Source organism: Elephantulus edwardii, unplaced genomic scaffold (assembly GCF_000299155.1).
Source record: "Elephantulus edwardii isolate Elephantulus edwardi_28Jun2011 unplaced genomic scaffold, EleEdw1.0 scaffold00255, whole genome shotgun sequence".
NCBI lineage: Eukaryota > Metazoa > Chordata > Mammalia > Macroscelidea > Macroscelididae > Elephantulus > Elephantulus edwardii.
The window spans coordinates 2574949-2588978 of record NW_006400005.1 but is presented as its reverse complement, the minus strand read 5'-3'; the positions used below and the strand labels follow the sequence as shown (position 1 = coordinate 2588978).

The following is a 14030-nucleotide window of genomic DNA, read 5'->3' as shown; positions in this document are numbered from 1 at the left end:
TTCTTCTTCACTATTCCCAACTTTTGCATTCCAGTCACCCATTATTATCAATGCATCTTGATTGCATGTTCGATCTATCTCTGACTGTAAAAGTTGGTAGAAATCATCTTTATAAAATTCAGCTAATAAGTTCTAACAGCACCTTATCTTGACAATATATCTTCATCTTCATATCCATAAATTATGTCCATATTTATTAAAAAAAGGCAGTGCCATATTTTTCATTGAAGTTTCAATAATATGAAAAGAGATATGCTATCTTAGTTAACTATAGAGAACTTGGACAACTGGTGGCATGGTGGGTAACATATAAGGCTATTAACCAAAGGTTTAATGGCTTGAATCCACTAGTTCTCCCATGTGAAAATCATGGGTAAACTCTACCTTTAAAGATTTAGTTTCAAGATAAAACACAAAACAAGAAAACAAACCAAAACTACAACACAAACAAACGAGGGAGGGTCACTATAAGTCAGAATCAACCCCACAACAATGACTAGGTAGAAATGTTAATCCAAAAGACCCACTGTCTCTGGGGGCCTGAAAGTATCTGTGGATCTTCTGGAGAAAGTTGGGCAATCTCCTCTCTAGAAGAGTTGTAACCTTTGAGAACCCACCCGAGGACCCCTGTGAGTGAGAATCAACTTGACAATAGTGAGTTAAGTGATGCCAGGTACAAGCATTTTAGCCATTTATGTTTTTATGAGTCAAGATTATTTCTGAAAATAGCGTCCTGAAACTGACCTATATTATACCCTAAACATAATCTAGCACATAATTATGGAATAAGTGCTATCTTCTTTATATTGTATTTTATGACTCCAAACTTAAATGTTTAACAAAATTATCTAAATCACACAGGGTTGATTGTCTTAACATAAACAACTATAAATTTAACTGTGGACAAGGTCACTTTGTAAATACTTTAGGTAGGCTAATCATTATTATTTTTATTGTTGTTGTGTACCACTGAGTCAGAACTAACTCACAGCTGACACTCCAATGGGTTTCTAGAGGCAGTAAATCACAATGGAAGGAGAATGCTCACCTCTCTCCTACAGGGCAGGTGGTGGATTCTAAGCACCTGCTTTTCAGTTGGCAGTGCAACTCCTTACCCAGTTGGCCACCAGAATTTCCTAGTAAACTTCAAGTATCAGTGTAATTTTTCCCAATTTTAGAAGTTGTTGTTGTTGTTATTGTTGTGTATTATCGAGTTATAACCAACTCATAGCTGAGCCTCTGGTGAGTTTTCAGAGGCAGTTCATTGCATGGGAGGAGATTGCCCAACCTTCTCCCACGGTGCAGCTGGTGGATTCGAGCTGCGTGCCTTTGGGATTGCAGCGCAGGTTCTTGCCACTAGTCCACCAGAGCTCCCCAAAAGTTAAATTTCTGTAACCCCATGAAACTTGAGAGTTTAGCAACTCTCTCAAAACATCGTCATGATTGTCAACAATCTTACTCTTCATTTTTAAAAGATATTTTCATTTAACCTAATATGGCCCAATATTTAAAGTGTCTTCTGATATTAATTTTAGCCTTTCTTTCATTTTTATATCAGTCTGCATACAAAAGTAGTATACATTGTATCACAGTGTTTTTCATTCTTTACCACTGCACTGACCAAAGAGAAGAATGATAAGCTAAAATTCCCAAAAGTTTTTAGTAACTACAAACACAAGTTTGTGACTTAGCATTTTAAAGTGAAGATATTTATGGTCTTCAAGAAATGTAGTTCACACTGTACTGATTTTAAAAAATGACAATAACATATGAAGAAAACTCTCCAAAGATAATTGATAAAGGGACTAAAAACCTTCTCATCATATAACACTTCAGACAAGAATAAATTCAATATAGAAATGTAGCTTGAGGAACAGCAACTGAGATTTCCCAGAATCTAAATTTAGTACAATAAAGTGTTCCAGATAGCAACTAAAAACCCTGACAATCTCAGGGGTTATTTTTCTTTTGCTCCAACACAAATATTCCTTAAAGATAAGAATTTGGGAAGTGCTGTACACAAGCGGGAAATATTTTACTGCAACTTTCCAACTGACCAGGCTTCCACATTGACACTGAGTATTCCATTCACGTGGGAGAACAGGTTGTCACGTGCAAAGCCTCGGAATAACCAGCCAGGAAACCCTGTGGAAAAAATTGGGGTTTATTTGTTTTCATTGTTTGGGGACTGGATATTAACCACAGGTTTAAGAACACTGTAGTGCTGGCAAAGTTCACAGCAGAGACATTACAAGAAAGCATTCTAGATGTAATAAATATGATAAAGGAAATTGTTTAATCTTTATCCAGCTCTCCCTCCTAGGCAACAACAACAAAACAGAAACAATAACTCTAATGGTCAAGAGAATTTATAACTGCTCCTAAATCCTGAAAACATGGAGATTGATATATTACTACTATTTTAGTGTTATGAGTAACAAAAACAAAAGCCAAATGACATAAAAGAGTAAGGGCATATAGAGCAAAATGAAAGTACATATAAGGGATTAATACTACTTATCATTAAAAATATGTATTTAATTGCTAAAAATTAATAAATTTACACTCCAGAGAAAAATTTTAGTTCAAAACATATGCTGATAAAACCAGATTTTCAAGTTAAAGATCTTTTTTCTTCTTTACTTTTGAACCAGATTTTCAAGTTAAAGATCCTTTTTCTTCTTTATTTGTCTGTACTATGTAAACAATTATCCTACAGATGTATTAAAGACCTTTGTATTTTAACTGGGAAAGAATCTGACTAGTTTTAAAAAAAATGACAACATATAAAATTTTGGAGAACATTTTCTTTTATGCCTCAGCATTGTTCTAGATAAAACTGTTAAGGATCTATATTTATAAACATTCAAAATATAGTCACAGAAAATTATGTTGCAAAATACCGCAAGGTCATTGGTGTAAATAGCTGCTGCAGTGCAAAAGTAAGTAAGCTGTGCATGCCATAGCCTTTCAACTGTTGTCCACCTCACATGATAGAAGTACATAGCTGGAGTAAGATGAAGCACGGGGGGCATCGGGGAAAGAAGGAATATTTATAGTGCACACAAATATTGTGTCTACGTCTGATCATAAAGCAAATTAAGCTAAAATCTACCTATTGGCATAAGAGACAAACTGTTTTCTTTAGTTCCTAAATAGCTAAGATTTGGATAAGTGGGTTTAAAAAGATATTTTCCATAAAAAAATTTCAAACTATCTTTACTTTAGGTTAAAATTTAATAGCAAAACCTATTATTCCTCAAAAATAAGAAATCTTTTTGGCCTAGACCCTAAATTGGCTTTGGTCTTTGTGACAAGGTGCTCTTTTGAGAAGAGTTAAGAAGGGTTCCTATGTAGGAAAGTACTTTTGTGAGGTGATCCTATTCTCAGATTGCTTGGTTGTTTAAATCTATAACTCAAAATTATCTAGCTGCATTAAACTATACAATAAGCACATTTCACAATATGCTGCTGTTGTTACGTGCTGTCGATTTGCTTGCAATTCACAGCAAACCTACGTACAACAGCCCTGAACCCTGCTCTAACTTCAGCCAACTTCACTTTTCACCCACCCCATTAACCTAGTCACTAACTCTATTCATCTCACCCAGGGTCTTCCTCTATTGTGGTGTCCCTCCACCCTTCCAAGCATGATCTGCCTCTCCAAGGACTGGTCCCTCCTTGCAATATGCCCACTTCATATATTTTAAATGTTTACTTAAATCAATAATATGTACTGAAAATTTGGGGAAGCATATGCAGAAATACAGTTAGATAATCTAAAATCTAACTCTGACTTAATCTAAACTATCAGACAACTATTTACCATTGGATTATACTGTATTTCCGTGCAATTCTTTCCTCTTGACAACTCTCAGTTGATTTTATTTTACTATGCTTAAACATAACATCAAGCTGTTTTTTATATGGTTTACACTGATGATGATGTTACTCATATAGATCATGCTGCTGCTCTCGGCCTTTTCTATGAAACAATATAGGAGAAGTCTCTCTGTTCTCAGCAGTGAAAAGAAGTAATACATACTTCAACATTTGGTTTATTTTTATGCTATGGTTATAGGAATGCTGTTAACTGATGGCACTTTTATGAAAACATACATAAAAAGGTTATGGTTAAATCTGTAGTCTATTTGTTTATCCATATTTTCCTTCATCTGTCTTTTTTATTTTATTTTAAATGGATTTCACATGGTTTACATATTTGTAACCTGGAGTACCTTCAGTCAGTGTTCATTTTAAGGAGAACTTTAAAGCAAGAAATCAAAATATAAACCAAAACATCTTACATATTTATCATAAGTTTATATTCATTTCAATAGAAAATTTTACAACCAACATAGTATCTTTGATGCAATAGGGAATAAATATAAAGAGGTGGATACACAGGTGTTAATTTATCCACAGCTTAAACAGCATATTTCAATAAACAGAAACTTATTTGAACAATCTGGGCAACTTGCCAGGGACTGGAAAGGAAGTAAAAAAGTCATCCTACCTAACACAAACCAACGTCACAAAATCTGAGAACAAAATTTGTGCCCAGATAACATACTTGACCATCACTTAAAAAATTATAGGCCCAGTAATAACAATTTCTCTGGTTTTTAAATCTCACAGGACCATTGTAGATGCCCACTATAATAGATAAAAATGGTTGATGCAGACAAATACATCGAGACAGCATGAGAGAGGGGCACAGAAACTCTTTTTTAGAAAGTATATTGGTTAGAGGTGTATGCGCCCTAGACAATGAGATACTCTTGTGTTTGTGTCTATGAGAAAAGCATTATAAGAACTAGGTTAGAAAAATATTCATTAGTAAATAACTAACGAAATAAACTACTATGTTATTTAAGGCATTCAAACTTCATGAAATCAGATTAAATTCTCTTGATGGTCTACCTAATTTAAAAAGACAACAAAGGTAGAAAAACTTCTTTTGACAAAGGTTATAATGTAAATTATGCAAAAAATTGAAACCAACAACAAATTGGTTGGAAGATACATATTTAGCAACTTGGAAAACTCAGCTCTCCAGTTAAGTTTTGGCAATTCTAAAATCAAATCACTGCCCTTAAATAAAACACAAAAACACAGACATGTAGCAACTGTTCATCAAATATTGCTAGAGATGTATTATGTATTAAGGATCCAGTATCACTAATTGTTCTGTTTACTGATAATTTATGAATATTGTACATCAAAAAAGAGAATAAAATGTTAACTGCTCTCTACACAATTACCCATGGATGGAGTGGCCAAAAGTGCTCTAAAGATTTTAAACTAAAACCAATATACTGTAAGAAAGAATAAAACAAAATGAACAAACAGTATTTTTTAGAGAACTATGATGAATTGAATTGTGAAGTTGAAAAAGATATTTGGAAAAAAAAATAAGATGCTCTTAAAACCAGTATTTAAAACACTCGGCGATATTAAGCATGAAAATTAACTATTCCATTATGAAAAAGACTACACTGAAGATGATAGTATAATACTAAAAATACTCATTTTATATTAAGTTTTTCTAAGCAAAATTTTTAGATCTCTTATAAGGATTGAGATTAGGATGATTCCCCTCACAAAGGAGCAAAAATCTTTAGTTTATTTCACTGAGAATAAACACTTTAACCATTGATCTAATAATTTTTTCCATCTTAACATCATCATGAGATCCCTTATATGCATGTAATTTCTCATAAATAAAAACACAATTAAGATAAACACTATACTGATCATGGCAATACTGAACTGAGCAAATAGCTGATATCTCCAAATACCAAATTATTACAGTGCCTTTGATAGTTCCAACATTACTTTAAAAAATGTTACTTTCACATTTCTTAAGATAAATAGATGTAATAATTTTACATAAATTATGACTCAAATTAAAAATCTGTAATTCAAAGGCTGTGTAGATTACAACAAACTGTGGCTAACTCTGAGAAGAACGGGAGTCCCAGAACACTTGATTGTGCTAATGTGAAACCTATACTTGGACCAGGAAGCAGTCATCAGAATAAAGCAAGGAAATACCGCATGGCTCAAAATCAGGAAGGGATGTATCATATCTCCATACCTTTTCAATCTATATGCAGAACAGATCATCCAGGAGACTGGGCTCTAAGAGGAGGAATGTGACATCAGGACTGGAGCAAGACTCATCAACAACCTGCTTTACACAGATGACACAACCCTGCTTGCTAAAACTGAGGAGGATCTGAAGCGCTTTCTACAGAAGGTCAAGGACTACAATTTTAAATAAGGACTGAAGCTCAACATCAAGAAAACAATGATTCTCACCACTAGGCCAATTGACAGTGTCATGATAGATGGTAAAGAGATTGAGATTGTTAACTTCAGTTTCTTGGCTCCACAATCAACACTATTGGGACCAGCAGCCAGGAAATTGAAAGACAAATTGCACTGGGAAAGTCTGCTGTCAGAGACCTATCCAGAGTAATGATGAACAATGATGTGAGACTGGAAACTAAGGTGTGCTTGATTCAGTACATGGCCTTTATGATTACTTGTTATGTGTCAGAGAGCTGTGCAATGACTAGGGATGACAAAAAGGGAACTGATGCCTTTCAGCTGTGGTGCTGGAGAATAATACTTAATATACCATGGACTGCTAGAGGAACAAACAGGCTCATCCTAAAGAGGGTAAAACCAGGCTGCTCCGACATACTTTGGACATGTTGCAAGGAGTGACTAGTCATTGGAGAGGGACATCATGCTTGGGAGGGTGGAGGGACAGTGCAAGGGAGAAAGACCCTCAATGAGATGGGTTGATTTAGTCACTGGGGTAATGGGGGTAGATGTGTCAGAGACAATCAGAAAGCTGGACAATGACTAGGGAAGACAGAAGGAAAATTGATGTCTTTGAGCTGTGGTGCTGGAGAACACTGAATATGCCATGGATTGATAGGAGAACAAACAGGTTTGTCATGGAGAGGGTGAAACCAGACTCTCCTTGAAGGCAAGGATTCTGAAGCTCCACCTGACATAGTCTGGACATGTTGCAAAGAGGAACTAGTCCTTGCATACGGACATCATGCTTGGGAGAGTGGAAGGACAGTGCAAGGGAGGAAGACCCTTGGTGAGATGGAGTAGGTGTGCCAGAGACACTAAGGTTGACTCAAGATACAGCCAGTTTCAGAGCTATTGTACTCATGGTCACTGAGTTTCAGGTGAATTGATGGCACATAACAACAACAACAACAACATACCCTGGTCATTTTATCTATCAGTCTTAAATGAGCTGAGGGGAAAAAACCCCACCAAAAAACCCCACACAAAATCTCTTGCTAGCTTTTAAATATCACTTTTACAAAGACGTTTTACAGTTCTGTTTTCCACAGTGATATAATAGTCCTGGTGAGGAAATCTGCACATACACACACATTCACACTAATACAGATACGTACATGCACATCCCAGATATTTTTTTATTTTTTTTTATTTTTTTTACATCCCAGATATTTGAGATCTTCCACAGTCTCTGTTCAATGTTACTAACACTGCTTTCCATTTTAGATTAAATATCTAGATGTGTTGTTAGTGTATAAATATTTAAAAAAAACAACAGAGAAACCTGTGCCTTTCCAATTTAGCTAGGATAAATTTTCTAGTTAAGAAAAATGTAAAGGTTAGAAATAGTACGTGCAAAGACTATATATAACTACAAAACCCGAAACCGAAACTTCAAATAAAGCTCCCAGAGACAGATCCTTTTCATGATAAACCATATATATACTCTAAAAGGACTTTCAGAGTCAATAGATATTTGTGGGCTTTTACTCCCTGTCTTGGAGTCGCTATATGGTACAGTCAACTGTTAAAGTAAAGGCTGGAAGTTCCAATACACTGTTAGGTATCTTGGAAGAAAAGCCTAGCAGTATGCTTTGAAAATGGCACAGCCTTGAAAACATTATGCAGCAGTTCTACTCACATGTGTTCACTAGGAGTTAGAATCTACTGCATAATAATTGGTATAGTTTTATTCCACGGTCACTTCTTCCACCATGTTCATATTCTTCACTTAATAGCCCACATCCCAGTAGAATCTAAGACTAATAGGAACCCTGATGGCATCTCTGACAAAAGCTCTAATCTAGAACCAAACTAGCTTCACAGGTGAGGGATTAGAACGTATTTGTTAAGTCTCTTGTTGGAAGAAATCTAGTCTTTGTTAAGCCATTCAAAACAGAAGCAAGGTCTGGCTAAGCTAAAAGGTAGAGAAAAAATGACGCTAGTCAACAGTGGTAGATTTATTTGGGAAGTATACTGAGTTAGATTCAAATTTTCAGTCATTCTTAATGCCCCTCTTCTCGTAACATGTCTAATCACTATTTAATATTTCACGGATTTAAGTTTTAGGTAGATTTTTTTTACTATGATATGAAATTATGTAAAGCAAAAACCCAAATACACTGATGCCAAGTGAATTCTAATTCACAGTGACTCTAAGAGGACAAAGGAAGTCTGCCCCATGGGGTTTTCAAACCTGTAAAACCAGACCCACCGAGAGGCTGGTGGGCTCAAACTGCTGAATTTTTGGTGCCACCAGAACTTCCTGTGAAATGTTATTTTGTTATTAGATGCTACTGATTTAGATCAAACTCATAGTAACCTGGCATAAGAAAGGTTGAAACTCTATCTGAAACTGTGCCATCCTCACACTCTGCTGTACTGAAGCTCCTGGGGGGAAAAAATCAAATAGTAATAAGCCTTTGGATTTTGTTTTGTTGTGGTAGGTTCTTTGGTTTGTTTGGTGTTGTGTTTGTTTTGTTGGGGTTTTTTGTTTGTTTGTTTGTTTTTCTTTTTTTTTAAAGCGAGATCATTTCAAAGAGTCTTAGATTCATTCATTACCTCAGAACATTAAATTTGTGCATTTTTGTACATGGTCTGCAATTAGTACCAGAGGATCACAACAAATTGTGACTAACCTTGAGAAGAACAGGAATCCCAGAACACCTGACTGTGCTTATGTGAAACCTACACTCGGACCAGGAGGCAGTCATCAGAACAGAGCAAGGAAACACTGCATGGTTCAAAATCAGGAAAGGTATATATGCCAAGGATGCATCCTATCTCTATACCTTTTCAATCTATATATGGAACAGATCATTCAGGAGGTGGAAATTTCCAAGAAGGAATGTCGGATCAAAATTAGGGGGAGACTCAACAATCTGTGTTATGCAGATGACATAGTCTTGCTTCCTGAGACTGGGGAGGATTTGAAGCATTTGCTGCAGGTCAAGGGCCGCAGCCTTCAATATGAATTGAAGCTCAACATCAAGCAAATGAAAATTCTCACCACAGCACCAACTGGCAGCATCATGATAGACGATGAAGAGACTGAGACTCTTAACAGCTTCAGCTTGTTTGGCTCCACAATCAGCACTCTTGGTACCAATACACAGGAAATCAAAAGACAAATTCCATTGGGAAAATCTGCTGCCAGGGACCTCTCAAGAACTGAAGAGCAATGATGCCAGTCTCGAGACTTTGATGCTTCTGATCCAAGCCATGGTCTTTGCAATTACTTGCTATCATCAGAGGGCCGGACAAAACCCAAAGATGACAGAAAAAGAATTGATGCCTTTGAGTTGTGGAGCTGGAGAAGAGTACTGAACATACCATAAACTGCTAAGAGAACATACAGGTCCATCCTGGAAAGGATGAAAGCAGGTTGCTCCTTGGAGGCAAGGATTTTGGAGCTCCACCTCACAAACTTTGGGCATAGTGCCGGGAGGGTCCAATACCTGGAGTACTTGGAATTCATCATGCTTGGAAGGGTGGAGCAACATCTCAAGAGAGGAAGACCTTGGATGAGATGGATTGACTCAGTGGCTGAAGTAATGGGGGTAGGTGTGTCAGAGATAATGAAATTGGCTCAAGACAGAGCAGGGTGCAGAGCTGTTGTACACAGGATGACAATAAGATGCAAGTCACTTGATGACACATAACAACAATAACATATGCACTATAAATTATAATTAATTTTTGCATGAGTAAGTTTGGCTTTTGTTTGTGTGGGTGGTTTTTAGTTTGCTTTTTGGAGAATCTATTGCTTCCTTTAACGGAGCTCTAGTAAGAAGCTAGTTGCACTGTAATCCTGAGGACACATGATACAAATCTACCAGCTCCTCCGCAGAAGAAAGAGGTGCAATCTCATATGAGATTTAAGTTTTGGATAAGCCAAGGATCCCTGACCAAATTAGGAACAAATGGTTATAGTGTGTAGGAATAAGTGACTCAAAATGGAGCATTATTACTCCATGATTTATTTTTAGTTGCCAGAATGATCCTTCTTACAGGCCAAAGCCTCATTAGTATGCTTTCACTATTTCTTAAATAGATCCCTATTTAAGGCCAACTTTTTCTCATGCAATTTACAGCATCTGAAAACTCACTGGAGCATGAGTCCGTTCCAACTCAATGTCACATAACAACAACAACAACAGCAACATTTAAGACAGAAACTCATGAAATCATGAAAACTTAGAAAAAATGAATGTTATGAAGATACACAGAGCAAGAGAATCAATCCTAGAAAGCCCTTTCATGAGCTAACAAGACTTCTAATTTTATTACACAGTAGGTTAAGTGTTAGATTGATAACTGAAAGGTTGGTAGTTTGAACTCACCAGCCAGTCCACAGAAGGAAAATGAGGTAAATGCCTTCTGTTAAAATTTACCTGGGAAAGCCAATAGAGGGTTGCCCTAAGTCAGAAATGGCTCACTAGCAGTGGATTTGGTTTGGGTTTATCCTAATTTTATGAAGCCTTTACTATAGCATAGACAATAGAAGTACTATACACAGAAGAATGGATTTCCCTTTCATGAAGGTGATCTTAATTTCAAAGCTGAGAAGGGAGATGTAAGGAAAAAAATAGCAAGTTAAATCATTAAATCAGTTATCAGAAAACTTAATCATGAAATAAAGTGTAATTTTCAAGTGATAAAAACTGTTCTAATTTGGACCTTATCAGAAGTTTAAGAATGAGCTTCAAAGGCTAAATGTTCTCTAGAGGGGAAAAAAACCAAACCAAACCTGTAACACCATCCTACAAGACAGAAAGCCCCTTGTTATTTATTATTTTAAATAAAGAAAACCTATAAAAGCCTTAAAAAGTTTTACTCTAAAATATAAATGTTACACTACTGGAACATGTTAGAATCTACTATTTATTACTAACAATAGCCTTCTCCTTTTAAGCCAATTTTGAAATTTACTCAAGACTTACAGTTTGCCAGAATAAATAATTTCTTGGTCTTAAAAATGCACAAAAATCTTGGAAACAAACTCAAATGAACCAGACAGTCTGAAATCTTTAGTTACATTTCTGCAATTAACTAACCAATTCATTCCTTTATGATTCTGTCAAGGCCCTTCTTAAAGAGAACTGATAACCTACCTGAACCATTGTGCTGTTAGTTTAAAAGTCGGCTTTTCTAGCTATTATGCTAGTCCCAGCTGGTCTCCAGCTACCTTAACTGTGGGCACTTGATTTTGCAAATCATCAATAGCCGTGGAACTAATATAAGCAAGAGAATGTTTTTCACACTGAAGAAAACTTGTAGAACAAAACTCTGGTAATAGTGGTAGAAAGACTGTGGCATTGTTGTGCAGTTACTGTGGCAAGTTGTAATCTCAGACTTCTTGAATTTGTACTGGCCAGAGTTAAAGGTTTGCCTGCCAGATTTGATGGAGAAGCTCTGAGGCAAATCTTGCTGGATGACTGAGATTTGTGCTATTGAACTGAACTGAGACTTTCACTAATTGAGAGAATTGTGTTTTGCTGTTTATCTGGCTTGGGACTGATGGACTAACCCTGGACTTACACTGGGTGATATTCTTTGCCTTCCACACTCTCCAACTTATTTCCATAATAAACCTCATTTTCAGTACTACAACCTTGAGTAAAAATCTGTGAGTCAACAATGAACACAAGACCCGAATAATAGAGGGAAAGAGGTTCAGAAGTATGAGAGGTGGTTTGTCTGACCATGCAGCTATCTATTTGCTGCTATGGATATTACTGAGGGGGACAGTTTCCCCTTATAAAGCAGACAGAAGTCAGAAAGGACCACTCCCACAATTCATCTGCTCCTTTCACAATTATACTTTCCAAAATAGAAATCTATTTCATTATATGGGCAATCTTCTCCCATTTCATTAACTGTCTCTGAAAACCTGCTGGGGGGTCAGCTATGGTCAGTTCTGACTCGATGGTACACAACAACAAAAATGACAAGCATGATGTAAGTATTTGAGAAGTTTGCATGACTATTAGTATTATTTATACCATACAATAGTTATTAATTCTGCTTTTCTAACGAACATACTTCTTACATATTTTCTTAGGCTTAGAGAGTTGAAAACACATCACAGCATTTATTTCCTTTATTAAAACTGCTCCTGGTTTATCTGGAGAAGTAAAGGGAAGAATATATATACTTGTATACTTGTAACTCACTGAAATGAATTTTGGTTTTGTCTTCCAGATAACTTTTATAATATCCCTAGCAAAATTCTCCACAGGAATACTCCTATGCAATATTTCAAAGAGAAAATAGTGCATTTGTCCTGAAAACTACACACTAATGACAGTATCACACAAAATCAGAAAGCTGGAAGAGGCTTTAGTAGGTAATTGCTATATAGCGGAGAATAACATTTAAAGTAAAGTTACTGCCCTGACAAATATATGTGTGGAGATTAGAAATCAAATAGACTGGTTCTTAGGAGCTGGATAAATGCAATGGTTTTTAAAAATTTCTCAAGTACATATTCATATGTATGGAAGCATGAGTCATTACTCAGTATTCCTCTTATAATGGTAGGTGTCTATCATTAAGTAGACCTAAGTATGACTATAAACATAAGATTCAGGATCTTAATCAAGTGACAATTATTAGGCACTCTGTATGTATATACAGAAACAATTTACCAAAAAAAAATATTTTCCTTTAAGAACATACTTGATAGTCTAGATTTATGAATGCTAATTCGTATTTGACAGGGAACATCTGATTTCTACTTTTCAATTGTAAGGTGGCTACTTGTTTTCCAACTGTCACTGCTTCTTTGGATTATAGTGTGCCTTCATCAGGAAGTGGACTTTCTTGAAAGTTATTTGTTGAGAGGCGTGAGGCAGGAGCTTCTTTTGGCTGCCCTCAGCAGTACCCGCTGTACCTGAGAGGGAGCTGGGGAGCAGTCAGGAGAGCTAGTGTCCCTGGCAGGTTTTCAGAGAGCACCAACTGCCTCTCTGCATCCAGGGCCTTATCTGGCTGCAGCATAATGTATGATGACTTTCCCCTCCCAAGGAGAGCAACCTAACGACTGCACAGTGCCCGCAGGACACTTAAAACTTGCTCAATTCCTATTTGGAAAAATATTTACAAAAGAGGCAAGAGATTTATTGGTTTAATTTAAAAGACCTATAATCTCTTTTCTGAAAAGTCTCAACTAATAAAACACCACAAAAGGGGCGGGGGCAGGAGAGATATAAATTGATTTTTATTAAGAAAACTGTACCTTTTAAGAGTCTTTTTCAATACAGAAGTCATGTGAGATCACCTTGAGTATCTGAAAAATGTTATGCCACTCTTGCTAATAATAATAATAAGAGTATCTTTCCCCAAGTTCTCTGAGTATAAACAAAAGCCAGACAAGGGAGTTACTCTTTTAGCCCAAGGTCACATATTTGAATTTCTGATTCTACAGATTACATCTGCCTTTCCTTTTTTCTGTCTGTACCAACTGTCCCCCTCATCTGTACAGCTTCCTCTTTCGTCCATAATTTAACATCACACAAAAGCAGAGGCATTTCTACAGATGTGCTCTAAATTCATGTCTTTCAATTAGGAGAAACCAAGCTTCAGCCACCTTTGTTTAAACATTTCAGAAATAAGGATCTATATAAACTTATTTTCCTTTTAACAAATCTCTTAACTCTTCTAATAACTGTCTATTTTTCTGTTTACTGAATTTCACT

General features: G+C 36.1%; 1 protein-coding gene across 5 annotated transcripts in view; it reads right to left on the bottom strand.

The window, feature by feature from the left end:
- The window catches only part of RIMS1 (regulating synaptic membrane exocytosis 1), a 701348-nt gene that overhangs the window by 241587 nt on the left and 445731 nt on the right, over positions 1 to 14030 (bottom strand). The window lies entirely within an intron of this gene.